Source organism: Phascolarctos cinereus, unplaced genomic scaffold, assembly GCF_003287225.1.
Source record: "Phascolarctos cinereus isolate Bilbo 61053 unplaced genomic scaffold, phaCin_HiC Scaffold_4;HRSCAF=312, whole genome shotgun sequence".
NCBI lineage: Eukaryota > Metazoa > Chordata > Mammalia > Diprotodontia > Phascolarctidae > Phascolarctos > Phascolarctos cinereus.
Window position 1 is genome coordinate 558442905 of NW_027555847.1, and position 16123 is coordinate 558459027.

Sequence of the window (16123 nt, forward strand, 5' to 3'; positions counted from 1 at the left end):
TAAGGTCTGGAGAGGAAAAAGAATGAATCCTTCGACGAGAAGTTTCAGGATTTTGAATCATGCAGTCTTTTCCTCCTATTTTTTTCTGATCTGGAAGGCTTGCTGTACCCTCTGGATATTCCTTTCTTCAGACTTTAGGATTAAAGATGTTTAAGATTCTTCTATTCCAGCTCCCATGTGCATTTCAGTGAATTTCTCCCTTCTAAAAATAATGTAGAAGTTTGCCATTTGGCTATAAACTTACGGAAGGGAACGAAATATAGAGCCATATCTTGAGCTGAGGGGAAAAGCCTCCACTTTTTTCCCATTGTCTGCTGATGAGCACATGCCATTTAAAGAGAAAGGATGGAGTTCAGGACTAGAAAATAATGGAAGCTAGATCAAACTGTAAAACATCCAATTCCAGGCAATTTGACATTAGACAACTCTTTATGGTAAAAATGTTAAGTACTTAATATTTTATTTTCATTTCAGGTCACCCTGCATCATACCCCAAAGCTATGCAAATATTCCTCGTACAAATGTGCATATGCTTATTAGATTTAACAATCCACTGCTCATGGTTAGTGAAGGGGTCAAGCTAAACCAGACTTGGTAGAATGCAAGGGCCTCATTTGCACTTGTTATGACAAAAACATTAGTACTCAAGCCAAGGTGGTTGGGAGGGGGGAAGAGGGTTAGTGAGGGGAAAAATGGACCCAAAGCTTAATGGGTAATGGTTGCTCAGACAATTTTCCCTTTTAAATTTTATTGTCCTGTGCCACTCCAAATTTGCTATATATGTTTACATTTCTTTTCCATGTATTGAGAATATTATAGTGCCCAAGATATCAAGGAAGAATGCAACCACGACAGCTTAAGAAAGTAGACAAAGTGGAAGAAAACCCCAAATCTGTCCCCAAATGCCTCTCTAGCCTTATTCCACCTAGATGCACCTGGTGGCCACTCTGAAATGTCAACAATTTTGTATCTAGTTGATTGTTTAAAAAAAAAAAGGAAAGAAATGGAATAATAATTAAAGAAATTTTAAAAAAAGAAAAATAAATAATAAAAGCAATTGAACTTTCTCCTACTCCTGTGCTATGTTTTCAGCTAAACGTGGAAGGTAATTTGGATTCATTTTGTGGTAAGATACTGAGCTTTAACATAATTTTTGAATTCTCTTTTTCTCCCCCATAAATAAGACGCACGCCAGTGATCCAAAGCTGAATCATGGACCTTTAATAAGTAGTGGGTACAGTGACACACAGCAGAGTTGCTAAGCTGACACTTCAGTGAGCTTCCTGTGATTTTTTGGGTTTTGTCACCCCCAGCCCTTCTCCAGGGATAGGCTGTTGCAATTCTGGGCGGTAGGATGTTTTCTCTTTTTTTTTTCTTCCCAATTTGATGAACTGCTTCGTCATCTCTGTCACCATCAGCTAGTGTGAGAACTCCTCTTTAGTAATAAGGCATGACTGTAATTTCTCACCCTGTGGCTGTTATTAGTCATGATTCATTTCACGAGGGAGGGAAGACAAGCCTTTACAAACTCAAAGGACAGATGAAACTGGAAGGATTTCTGATTTGGGTGTGTGGAGGTTTTCCTTTACCAAGGATGCCAGTGATTCCTCCCTCCTGTGGGAAAGGGCTTTAGCTCCTTTCAAACCAGATAACATAGTCGGAGGCCTAATCTAGTCTAGGGAAATGGCTTAGGTGCCAGTCAAAATCACTTGAAAGAGATTTGGAGTTGATTTGAGCTGAATCTCACCCCACCCACAGTTAACCAACCAGCTGAGTTGCTTTAGTGCTCTTCAGAGACTTGATTTGAGCAATTATTTTCCTCCAAAAAGCAAAGGAGTAACTCCTTTGGATTATAGGAAGCATGGTTTTATTTGGGATTATTCACCTTTGCAAAGGACCATGAAGTCCTTAAAACCAGGGAACTTTTTCCTATTGTCTTTTTATCCCCATTGCCTAGCACTGTTCCTGGCAAGTAGTAGGCTACTAATAAATGTTTGTTGATTGAAAAATCCTGGCTAGGGGTACTAGCAAACCCTGGGACAAATAAGAATTACCACTGGCTTCTCCTCAGGGGAAGCAATGCAGCAGAACTGTAGACTATGATAATCTAAAATAAATCTGCCCTGGAGTAGGTCTGGCCTGCTCAGAATTTATTCTTTGCATAGATAAGAGGCTTCTTACTGGCGTTTTTGTTTTCCCCTTCCCCTCTGGGGAAGGTGCTCAAGAGGATACCACCAGCCTACACACCTATGCATGCCTATGATAACAGACCTCATTTTGACACATTCTATGCATGCCTATGATAACGGACCTCATTTTGACTGTTTGGGCATCGGAACCAAACTACTGAAATCATATCAAGAGAGTCTTGATTTTCCATAACATAAGCCTTCTGAGAGTCCAAGGGAATAAATGCACTGATGATTATATCTGGCTGCACTGTCTCAATTCTTTAGTATTAGGAGTAATTCCCACCCCCTAGACCATGGAGCAGTTAGGTAGTGCAGTGGATAGAATGCCTGTCCTAGATTCAGGAAGACTCATCTTCCTGAGTTCAAATCCAGCCTCAGATACTTAGTAGCTGTGTGACCCTGGGCAAGTCACTTAATCCTGTTTGCCTCAGTGTCCTCATCTGTAAAATGAGTTGGAGAAGGAAATGGCCAACCACACCAATATCTCTGCCAAGAAAACCCGAAATGGGGTCATGAAGAGTCGGACACAACTGAAAACCATCTGAATGACAAGACCATGGTACTGATGAAGAGCATGGGTCTTGATTGCATACAAAATCAGAAAAAAACATAGTAGGCACAAAGATTTCCGGACTTCTTCCTGCAGGACCTATTAATGAAAGTACCTCTGTCCCCTGTGAATGGACTTGCTAGTAAGGGAGGGACAGTGGAGTGGTGGCAGCAATCAGGGTCACTTTTATTCATGAAAACCCAAGAATCAGATGACATCTTCTGACCTTTAAGGATCTGTCAAACAATCAGTAAGCATTTATTAAGTGCCAGGCATTGTGCTAAGTGCTGAATTATAGCTAATGGGCTGGTGTCATCCACTGGAACTAGAAAATGAGGATCTGGGGTTTGAGCGGGGTGGGGTGGGGAAGAAGAAAGGAATGGTTCAGTGTGTGTCCAGCATGTTTGGTTTTTTGTTTCGTTTTGTTTTGTTTTTACCAAAGCAGAGATTAAAGGGTTGTTCTCATGCCCTCTCTATCTTATAATAATGACAAAACCAATACTCCCTTAGAGCTCCAAGGTTGGCAAAGACCTTTAGGTAATAATAGTTAGCATTCGTATGGTGCTTACTACTTGACAGACATTGTGAGTGCTTTACAATCATCTCATTTGATCTTCACAATAACCTTGGGAGGTAGGTGCTATTATTATCCTCATTTTACAGATGAGAAAAGTGAGGAAAACAGAGGTCAAGTGACTTGTCCAGAGCCATGCAGCTAGTCTGTATCTGAGGCTGAATTTGAACTCAGGTCTTCCAGACGCCAGGCTCAGTGCTCTACCACAATACCACCTGGTTATATAGGTCATCTCTGCTGAGATGCAGATAGGTGCAATTAAGTCTAGTTGATAAAAAGGGAAACTGAGGTTTTTAGGGGTTAAAGGACTTACTTCTGGTCACCCAGCTAGTAGAATTTAAACTCAGATTCTCCTAACCCCAGGATGTGGGCTCATTCTAATACCCAATGGTTGCTTCTTTATCTTCTGGGGCTGTTCCCTTTTTCCCATCTCCCCATCTATTTGTATGACAGGTAAATTATGATAATGATGATGGCGGCTTACATTTATGTATCACTTTAAACCTTTACAAAATCTTTTATATACATTGGTACTACCACTAATGTGAATGCAGCACATAATATGGTGTCTTCCTGGTCCCATCCCTTTTTATACACACACACATGCATGCATGGACACATAAGCGCACACACACTCGAACGGATGCATTTCAGGGATGACAGTTGTTCCTAATCACAGCTACCTCACCGAGAAGTCACTTCTCTCTCGTGTTCTCTTGCTGCTCTGGCCTCCTGCTGACCTGAATGTCCAGCTGCTGCTTAGCCCTCTGGCTACACTTTGTAGCCTTAGAGATACAAGCAGGTACCTGCTTTTCTGCCATGTTACAAATGGAGGAACATTAAGGAGTCGACTTGGGAGCAACCCAATTGAAAATATAATTTGGTCTTGTGTGTGGTGTGCACTGGATATTGTGAAGACGCCTTTCCCCATGGTTGAGAGTGTAAGGAATGGACTAGGTCATAAATTTAAGCTGGGAGGGACGTCAGAGGCCATCCAGTCTGATCCTATCATTTTATAGATTAGGAAACCGAAGTCTTCAGTTGACTTAAGGATAGACAGAAGACAAATAGAAGAGCTGGGGTTTGAACTCAGACCTCTGACTCCAGCTTCTGGCCTTGGTCCACTGTCCCATACTGCCTCTCCATGCTGTGTATATAAAGTGACTTCTAATGAGTTTTGTCTCCAGATAAGAGGAATGCTAAGTCTGTAGCTGGAAATGGGCAACTCTGTGCTTCCTCAGCGTGTTTCTCAAGTTTCTTTTGATGGAGAGTACTTGAGGAGGCAGGGTATGGGAACAGAATAAGAATACAAGCTAGTATCCCTATTACTCTCATTAATTTTTTATTCATTTTCTCAGCATATTTATTTTCATCTTTTATATTTTATATTAATTATGAGAATTTTGGTACTGCCTCTATCTTTAGCTGACTGTGTGAACTTGGGTAAGTCCCTTTACCAACTTTAGCAACATTTTTTGGTATATGTACTCTTCTCTCCTCTACACAAGTACTACTCTGGTGTGGGCTTTCATCCCCTCATGCCTAGACAATTTCAATAACCTTCTGGTTGATCTTGACTCGTTTGTCCTCATTCAAATCCATCCTTCACTTAGCTGCCAAAGTGATCTTAAAACTTAGGTCTGGTCATGGCATTTCCCTGCTCAATAAACTCCAATAGCTCCCTATTATCTCCAGGATCAAATATAAAATCTGTTTGGCTTCTAAAGCGCTTCACAACCTTTACAACCAGGTGGGGAACCTGGGCCTCGAGGCCACATGTCGACCCTTGACTGAATCCAAACTTCACAGAACAAATCCCCTCTGTAAAACCTGGACTCAGTCAAAAGGCCACACCCAAGGCCACATGTGGCTTCAAGGCTGCAAGTTCCCCACCTCTGCTTTACAACTATCTCCTGACTCAATGGTTTTTTATTTGTTGTCTCCCATACCTAAAATTCTCTTTCCTCATCTCCACCTCCTGGCTTCCTTCAAGCCTCAACTCAAATCTGGCCTTCTATTAGAGGCTTTTCCCAATCCCCCTCAATGTCTTCCCTTTGAGATTACCTCTGATTTATCCTGAGTATATCTTAGTTGCACATTGTTGTTTACATATTGTCTCCCCCATAAGAATGTGAACTTCTTATGGGCAGGGACTGTTTTTTTTCTTTGTATCCCTAACACTTACCATAGTGCCTGACACCTATTAGTCATTTAATAAATGCTTGTTGATTTGATTTAACTCCCTGTACCTTAGATTCTTCCAGAATGAGAGGGTTGGACTAAATCAGGGCCTTTTTTTGTGTCAATGGACTCCTTTCACAGACTAGCTGTTTTAAAGTAGATCTTACAGTTGTATTTGTATGTTGTTGTTGTTTTTTTAATAAAGAATTCTTCTAAAAATAAATTAAAATTAATATAGTAATACAAAGGGGGAAATTGATTTGGAATATAGATACTTAAAAAGAATATTTCCTTCTGAGGACATATCTCTATTAGGCCAAAAGCCAAAGATTCACTTTAGGATACTTAGAGGAAGTCATCTCCTTCTACCCTCTGTAGAATCAGAAGGAGTAGTATATTAGTAAGGAAGACAATGGCCTGGAGAGTGAGGTTATCTGTGAGAAAATACTGGAATAATATTATTAAAGGATTTAATACCAATTCAAATTATTGAAGTGGAGGTGGAACAGGGAGGTGGTGGTAATTTTCAAGCTACTTCCATTAATAATTACATTGATTCTCTAGACCAAGCTTGGACCTGATGGAAAAACTAAATCTAAAAGGGAACTTAATGGATGAATCTAATAATCATGGTTTTGGTGTACATTATTATTATTTGTGATAATATCAACAATTGCCCACATTTCTCTAATGCTTTGCAGTGACAAAACATTTTCAGAGATATTATTTCATTTGAACCTCTCAACAGCCCCGTGAGGTAGAGGGAATGTGTATATTATAGTATTATTCCCATTTTACAGATGAGAAAACTAAAGCTCTCTGATCCTGAGGGCTCCCACATCTGTCTAACCCCAGGTCTCTCAGTGGCATTATTCTGACTTCAAGTCCACTCCTTTTTCTACCAAACCGTAATCATTTTAGTCTGGTGTATAAATAAAGCCTTTACAATTCCTTTGTGGATTTACTTATTTTTAAATTAGGAGGTATATCTTGTTGAAGAGAATGACACGGCCAGCTTAAGCCAGAAGACCTGACATATTTCTTTTTCATGCATGTACGTGTCTGTGCAGGGATTCGTGCTTACAGTTCTGAGCATTTCTAATTGATTTACAACACAAGCTAGTCCAGCAGAGCACAAAAACAGATGGAGAACATTAGAAATTAGTAAGGGAGATTCCATTATTTTTGATCATTACTCTAAAGAAATTTGTTTCTTCCAATACTTCTTAATAGAAAGTAATTTCTTAGTATAGGACAACACAGAAAGCTCATACTACAAAGTTTCCCTTCTCTTCTGTTATTGCAGTAACTTACCACATCAAACTCAGAAGAAACCATCCCAGCTCAGCTATTAGCAAAGAAAGCACCTAAAATTTCTCTTCCCCCAATTCCTCCATTATGTGGTAGAATTTTGTATAAAGTGGTCAAAACAATGCACAACATATAGAATAAGCCAAGTTGTTCAGAACAGCTACAGGATACTAAAATGCTAGCTTAATTTCAAATAATTGCATTTTTATTCAGATTTTTAATTTATTGACTGACATCAAAAAGCAACCAAGTAAAAGCATACAAGGGCAAATTGTTTCTAAATTCAACTAAAATAGAAATAACATAATAAATTGAAATATAGAATGTTTTGATCCATACTCAAGTTAATATGAACCAGGAAGGAAAAAGAAAAATTCTCCTGTCCCATTTCATGATTCTCTAACATAAAATATTTTAATTCTGGCTGTGGTCATGTCCATGAGGTAGAATAGAATGTTAATTCAATTCAGTTCAACAAGTGTTTATTGTTGAGTTTATTGTTTGAGTGTTTACAATATGCAAAAAACCATGTTATATTTCTTATATTTTTGCTTCATGAGTGAAGGCATCAGTCTTGCATTGAAAGCAATGGGTAACCAGTGTATATACAGCCCATGACCAATGGATAGCCTCTGTATTCTATTACTTTTGGTGCAATGTCAAGAGATCTAGAAGACTCATGGTGCATTTTGTGAACCACATAAATGATTTGCTGGAAATTACCTAAATTTTTTTCTCGTGCTATATCTTTTCAGTAAATATCCCTTGTGTAAAATATTCCCTTTGTAAAAGCTAATTGATGTCAATTGGTTAAATGATTTTGAGTATGATTAAATGATTTTGGAAATAATAATTATGCAAGATAGTAACTGGTATTAGTGATTGATATCATGGTGAACATAATGGAACGAGGGGCAAGAGCATTAGAAAGGTAGCCCAACATCTCAGGTTCTCCCTGAAACCTGAGGGGAGATGTAGCCAGCCTCTGAGGACATAACTGGCAGCCTTCAAGAACCCAGGGTCACCTCCAGACCACAGCAAGGCATAAAAATTGTAAGGTAGCAGGGTAGCTTATCTGCTTCCCATTTAACAGATAAGAAATTGAAGCAAAAATGGAAGAATTAGCCTTGCCCAAGATCCTGCAGCTTGTTAGTGGCAGAACTGGAACTAGAACCCCAAATTTTGGTTCACAAGTCTAGTGCTTATTTGGAAGCAGGATCGTCAGAGAAGTTCTCATTTTCTATTCTCACCACTGCTACTGGCTCTCTCTGAGTAAGGTATTTACATCAAGCATTTTATCAGCTCAAAGAAAACCTTCATCAGCCTATTACATCCTAAGGTACTTCAATTCCTCATTATATCAGAAATGATTCTCTTCTAAAAAAGAATAAAACCCAATCAAGTTCCTTTTTCATACTTAATTAGATGTTACATTAAGAGCTAGTTTTTGACAGGTTTTTTTTTTTTTGGTATTGGCTACATGAGAGGCAGCATGGTCTACTGACCAGAGAGGGCTTTGTTATCAGGAAGATTTGTGCTCAACCTGAGCACATAGTTCCAGGCAACTATGAAGACTAAAACTGATGTAAGAGTTGTTGATCTGTATCCATGGAGGATAAAATCACAGAGGTTTGAACCTCAGAGTCACTGTCTACTTTTCCCTCTTCCTAATCCCTCACATCCAATCAATGATAAAACAGTAATGAGCATTTATAGTAATAACCATAGAGTAATAAGCATTTATTAAGAGCCTAGTATATGCCAGGAACTCTGCTAAGCACTGGGGAATACAAAGGAAGGCAAAAAAACAGTCCCTGCTCTTGAGGAGCTCACAGTCAAACGAGGGAGATAGCATGCAAACAGCTATGTACAAACAAGATGTACACAGTATAAATTGGAGGGAAGGCACTAGCATTATGGAGGACCAGGAAAGGTTTCCTGAAGGCTTGTTGTACAAGAGAATATGTTAGCTGAGACTTCAAGAAAATCAGGGAAGCCAGGAAGCAGAGATAAAGAAGGAGATTATTCCAGGCACAGGGAACAGCTAAGGAAAATGGCCAGAGCCTGGAGATGAAGTGTCTTGAGAGAAAAACATTCCATTGACAAAGTGAATAGTAAATAACAAGATCTAAGAAGATGGGAAAGATAGAAAGTTCCCAGTTACAAAGAACTTTGGATTCAAAAGAGGATTCTCTTTTGCCCAGGGTCACACAGCTAGATAAGTGTCAAGTATCTGAAGCCAGATTTGAACTTAGGTCCTCCTGACTCCAGGGCCAGTGCTCTATCCACTGGGCCACCTAGCTGCTCCCAAAAGAGGATTCTCTATTTGACCCTGATGGTGAAAGGGAGCCATTGGAGATTATTGAATTGGGAGGAGAGGTGGTTAGGGGGTGGCTAAAATGGTTAAATCTGTTCCTTAGGACAGATCTGTTCCTTATCTGACAACTGAATAGAGGATGGATTGTAGTAGAAAGAGATTTGAGGCAGGCAGACCCACCAGCTGGCTATTGCAATAGTTCATGTGTGGGGTGATGAGGACCTGCACCAGGGTGGTTGGTAGTGTCATAGGAGAGAAAGGGTCATATAAGAAAAATGCTATGAAAATAAAATTGATAGCACTTGGCAATGGATTGGATGGGAGTGGGTAGTGAGAAATAATGAAGTATCAATGATAACATCTAGGTTGCAAGTATGGGTCTTGGGAGCATGGTGGTGCCCTAGACAGTGATAAGGAAGCTGGAAAGCAACAGGGATTTAAGGGAAAATTGAGTTTAAGATGTCTGCAGGAATTCCAGTTTGAGATGTCTAATAGGCAGTTAGAGATACAAATCCAGAGGTTGGAAGAGAAGTTAGAGCTGCATAAGTTGATCTGAAATTTATCAGTATAGAGATGATAATTGAAACAATGGGAGCTGGTGAGATCACCAAGTGAAATAATACAGAGGGATCAGGACAGAGCCCTGGAGGACCACCATGGTTAGCAGGAGTGACTTGGACAAAGCCAGTAAAAGAGATTAAGAAAGAGTGGTCAGATAGAAGAAGAACCAAAAGAGAGTAGTGTCATGGAAATCTAGAGAGAAAAGTGTATCAAGAAGAAGAGGATAATCAACCATGTCAAAAGATGCAGAAAAATCAAGAAGCGTGACGGCTGACAAAAAGCTGTTAGATTTGTCAATTAAGAGATCATTGGTTTCCACATCTTCTAGATTCCACCTCCGTGATATTCCTGTCCCCTCCTCTCCACTCATGCAACCATTCCCCCCACACTCAGTTCAGTCCTTCATTATTTCAATCTATTAGTCACCAAGCATTTATTAAGTGCCTACTGTGTGCTCAGCACTATGCTAGGTGCTGGGGGAATAAATATAATAAAAAAAAATACAAAATTTAGAGTTCCTGCCCTTGAGAAGCTTACATTCTACATCAACATGTGTGTTTCTCAGCTGAACTATTACAATAACCTCATTATTGGTCTTATAGCCATTAGCATCTCCCCTTTTCATCCATCTATCACGCAGCTGCTAAATTGATATTCTTAAAGCATAGGTATGATCGTGTTGTTACTCAAGAAGTAACTGTGTCTCTAGAACAAAAATCTTCTCTGTTTGGCTTTTAAGGACCTTCAAAAATTGGCTTCAGCCAACTTTTCCTGGCTTGTTGCATATTACTCTTCTCTATACCCTCCAAATTCTAGCACACTGGTCTACTTGCTTCCGCCCCTGCCCCATAGGACATTCCATCTTCAATCTCCCATCTCCATTCCTGTGCACAGATTGTCTTTCTATGTCTGGGACACACAGCACTTCTGTCCCTAGCTTCTGGGAAGCCTTCATTTCCTTCAAAGATCTGCTCATGGACCGCTTCCTACAGGAAACCACATCCTCTGCAGTCCTGGTGCTCTTCCCTAACTTGAGAAATTATTTTATATTTAATAATGTTTTGTATTTATATTTTTTGTCCCACCAGGTTCTGTCCTCTTCCCCTCCTCTCCCCTAGTAGAATTCAAACTCCTTGAGGTCAGGAACTATTTTGTTTCATCTACTGTGCCTAGCACAAGTCTAGACATAGCAAGAACTTCATACATTCCTGTTGAATCAGTGAATGAATCTGTATCTAGAAAAAATATATGTAGGCCCTAGTCCTTGTTCATTATGAAGCTGCAATCAATGTCATGAATTGATTTTGTGGCTTAATATTTTATGAGTACTAATAATCTTAAAGATTCCACAAATGTTATACCATGGTTACCTTAGGAGCTGCCATTCTGAGAGTCCAATGACATATTTCATATGTAATACATGCACTACATACCTTCAAATGACCCCAGCCATTTTTTCTGGCTGTCACCCATGCCAGGAATTCTCTCCCGCCTCATCTCTATCTCCTGGTCTCTCTAGCTTTCAAGTCCCAGGTAAAATCCTACCTTCTATAAGAAGCCTTTATCAATTCTCCTCTAATGCTAATGCCTGCCCTCTGTTGATTATTTTTAATTTATCCTGCAGATATCTTATTTGTACATAGTCATCTGCATGTTGTCTCTTCCATTACACTGTAATGTCCTTAAGGGACACAACTAATTTCTGTTTTTGTTTTGCCTTTGTATCCCCTATGCTTAGCACAGTGCACAGCACAGAATAGGTGCTTAATAAATGCTGGTTGACTGACTGATACAAGCACAGATTGGTCACCTTCTGGGGGAAGTTTTAAACTTTTTCATAGACTAAAGAATCTAAGAGAGACATAAGAGATCTCGCCCAGTGCTTACTGGCTTTCTCTCTCTCTCTCTCTCTCTCTCTCTCTCTCTCTCTCTCTCTCTCTCTCTCTCTTCTCTCTGTCTGTCTCTCTCTCTCTCTCTCTGTCTCTCTCTCTCTCTCTCTGTCAGGGTGCCTGTGAGCTGAAATTATCCAAGACATGTGGTTGTCCATCCTATTTTTAAAGATCTCTAGGGATGGAGGCTATGCAGCATTCCTTGGTAGCGTTTCCAGTGTTAAATCACCCTGACAGTTCCTAAGGGCTTCCTTGGGTCTAACTAAACTGATTTCATTTTAAGACCATTTCCTCTGAATTAGTCTTCTGTTGAGCCCTTTAAAGAAAATGCTAGTTTTGCTCACCTTGAATTAATCCGGTTGCTGGACAGAAGTCAGAAAATCAGTTAGAACTCAGTCTCCCCGTTTAGTATTATCACGATTTGAATTTTAATTTTGAGAGGACAGAGCTAGATAAGAGCTTGAATTGTTTAAAATTCTTACCATTCTTTGTGACAGTGCATGTTCAACATAAATGCTTCTTCAAAACAAAGAAAACATTGTATAAGATCTGTGTGCCAAAAGTACATGACCTTTCCTTACTAGGTCAATTATGTTTTAAAAGCAACAAAATATTTGGTAACGTGTTCCACAAATACTCCCTCAAGGGAACCAAGAGTCAACAGTGGCAATCTATAGAAAGAGAACTTCTTTAAAAAAATTGCCAATATTATTATAATTCTGCCAACCAACAGATTATAGAAAATTCTTATGTCTACTTAGGATGGGAGGATAGGAGAACCTGGAATTATATTGTTTCCTGATGATTAAAATAACCAGACTTTAATCAGTCAATCATAATCCTTGCGATGACCAAGATACTTCTCCCATTCAGGAAGCATAGCCATATTCACGGGAGACGTTCCTCATCCATAGAGCCTGAGCATCTCTCCACCTACCAGACCAAATGTAGAGTTGTAATCTGCCATTCTGTACAGTCATTGGAGGCCATAATATTATTAGTTTCAGATAAATTGGTACCAGGCCAATACTTCACTTGTGAATTCCGAAATTGGTCAGCTTGTTTAACTACACTCTCTATTGAACCCAACAGACTTTTTTTATTAATGTAGAAATTTCCAGCCTTTTAGGGGTTGTGATGCCTTAGCTTATATTCGAGTTTTTGACACCCTACCTCTACTTCCTAAAAATGCACCTATATTTTTATTTAACACATTTATTTTTTATAAATTGAAGTTTTTTTAAAAAATTCAGACATTTCTGAAAACTAAAGGTCATGGTTGGGAATAATTCATTATGCTGGAATATCCCATATCTGGAATGCTCTCCCTTCTTTGCTCCATCTACTGAACTCCCTGGCTTCCTTTAAGTCCCAGGTGAAGAACCCCTAGCTATAGAAACTCTATAATCCCTACTAGCACTAAAATTCTACGACCCTATGTCACTCAGTCAGTCAACAAGCATTTATTAAGCACTTACTATGTGCCAGGTGCTGTGCTAAGCTCAGGGGATTTAAGGGCAGAAAACTAAAAATAAATGAAAAACAGTCCCTGCTCTCAAGGAATTCAGTCTAATATGGGAGACAATATGTAAGCAACTCTACAAAAATAAGATACATACAGGATTAAGTGGAGATGGTCAACAGAGGGAAGGCATTAGCATTACAAGGAGTTGGGAAAGGTTTTTTGTAGAAGGTGGGATATGAAGTGGGACTCAAAATGAAGCCAGAGAGTCCAGGAGATGGAGATGAGGAGGGAGGGAATTCCAGGCATGGGGAACAGCCAGAGAAAATACCAAGAGGTAGAGGGTTTGTTATGCATAAGGAGCAGCAAGGAGGCCAGTGTCACTGAATTGAAGAATACCTGGGAACAAGTAAGTTGTAAGAAGACGGGAAAGGTAGAAGGGAGCTGTTATTTTTTTTTGAAACCAGAATTTTAAAAAATTTTATCATTATGCAAAATAAATTTCCATATTAGCCATGGTCCAAAAAATAAAAGGAAGAAAGAAATAGAGGAGATTATGCTTCAGTCTACATTCTGAGTCTATCTGGAGGTGGACAGCATGTTTCATCATAGTTCCTTTGGAATTGGGGTTGGTTATTCTGTTGATCAGAGTTACTGAGTCTTTCAAAATTGGTTATTTTTACATTATTGCTGTTACTATATAAATTGTTCTCCTGGTTCTGCTCATTTCTCTTTGCATCAGTTCATATTAGTCTTCTCAGGTTTTCCTGAAACCTTCCTCTTCATCATTTTTATAGCACATTAATATTTCATTGCATTCATTTACCATAACTTGTCTAGTCATTCTCCAATCGATAAACATCTCCTCAATTTCTAATTCTTTTCTACACAAAAAGAACTGCTATAAACATTTGTGTACAAGTGGTGTCTTTTCCTTTTTATTTGATCTCTTTGGCTTATAGACCTCATAGTAATATTGCTGAATCAAAGCTTAGTAACTTTTGGGGCATAGTTCCAAACTGCTTTCCAAAATGGTTGGATTAGTTCATAGCTCCACCAATAGTGTGTTAGTATACTTATTTTCCCATATCCCCTCCAAAACTTGTCATTTTCCTCTTTTGTCATCTTAGCCAATCTGATGGGCATAATGTGGTACCTCAGTTGTTTTAATTTGCATTTCTCTAATTATTTGTGATTTAGAGTATTTTTTTTTTCATTATGGCTGTTGATAGCTTTGATTTTTTTTCCTCTGAAAATTTTCTCTTCATATTATTTGAACATTTGTCATTTGGGGAGTGGCTTTTATTCTTGTAAATTTGACTCACTTTCTTATATATTTTAGAAATGATATCTTTAAGGGAGAAACATGCTACAAAGATTTCCCCCCCAGTTTCCTGCTTTTCTTAATTATAGCTGCATTGGTTTTGTTTGTGCAAAACCTTTAAAATTTTATGTAAAATCAAATTATCTATTTTACCTCTTATGAACTTTTCTGCCTCCTGTTTGGTCATGAATGATCCCCCATTCATATATCTGATAGGTAATTTCTTCCATACTTCACTAATCTGCTTATGATGTCACCCTTCATGTCTAAATCCTGTACTCATTCTCAGCTTATCTTGGTATATGGTGTGAGATGTTGGGTCTATACCTACTTTCCACAAGACTGCTTTCCAGTTTTCCCAGCAGTTTTTTTCAGATAGTGAGTTCTTACCCCAAGAGTTGGGATCTTCCTGTTTATCAAACATTAGATTACTGTGCTCATTTGTTTCTTATATTGTGTACTTAATCTGTTCCACTGATCAACCTCTCTATTTCTTACCCAGGACCAAATTGTTTTGACAATTACAATTTTGTACTATAGTTGAAATATGGTACTTCTAGGCAAGGGGCCAGATTTTGAAAGGCTTTGAATGACAGATTTTATATTCGATCTTGGAGGTGACAGGGAGCCACTGGAGTTGATTGAATGGAAAGTGACATAGCCAGATCTGTGCTTTGGAAAGATCAATTTGATGGCTGAGTGGAGGATGGACTCGAGTAGGGATAGACTGGAGGCAGGGAAACCAACCAGAAGTGTATTGCAATAGTCCCTGTATAATGTGATGAGAGATTTGTGTGAGCTTTCTCATGGATTGTTGGTTCATAACAGTATTTCTCCAACTTTTTTGACCCATGGACTATTTTATTACAAGAAAAGACAAAAGGAACCCTTTTTCTGCTTGCTGTCACAGACACAGACATACACACACACACACACACACACACACACACACAAGCACACACCCCTTTACCTAAATGTGATGGGAAGAGTAGAAGTACTTTTGATGAAAAAGAAACAGCAATGGATGGTTTTTAAATTATATAACTTAATTATTAGTTCACATCAAAAATCAAAGAATAAACATTCATTGCTAATTCTAGAAAAGAACAAATTATGAGCCACTTGGAAATCTCATGATTCCACTAGAAGAACAATTGGTTCATAGTATCATAGATTTAGAGGTGGAAGTGTTCTTAGAGTTCATCACATTCAACCCCTTCATTTTTTTTATTTTTGGGGGAGGAAAACAGAGTTAAGTGATTTGCCCAGGGTCACACAGCTAATAAGTATCTAAAGCTAAATTTGAACTCAGGACCTCCTGACTCCAGGGCCAGTGATTTATCTACTGTGCCACCTAGCTACTCCCTGCCACCTCATTTTACAAGTGACAAAACTGAGTCTCTGAGAGGTTAAATGTCTTGTCCAGGGTCACACAGCTAGCAAATATCTGAGGTGATATTTGAACATGGGTTTTTCTGATTCAAATCCAGTGCTATGCCACCCCCCATTCAATCCACTATACCCGGATGTCTTTATGATTCTATGATATGCTAACATTTAGCATTATTTAGGATCTTTATGAGGCTCTAATGGGATAATATATACAAAGTGCTCTGAAAATCTTAAAGTGATATATAATCAGTTAGCAACTCAGCCACTAAAGGGAGTTAAACCAAATCAACCACACCTATGGATGCACTCACTCACTTCTAAGGCATTTCATCTAGTTTAACAACATTCAACATCCATTCAACAATAATAA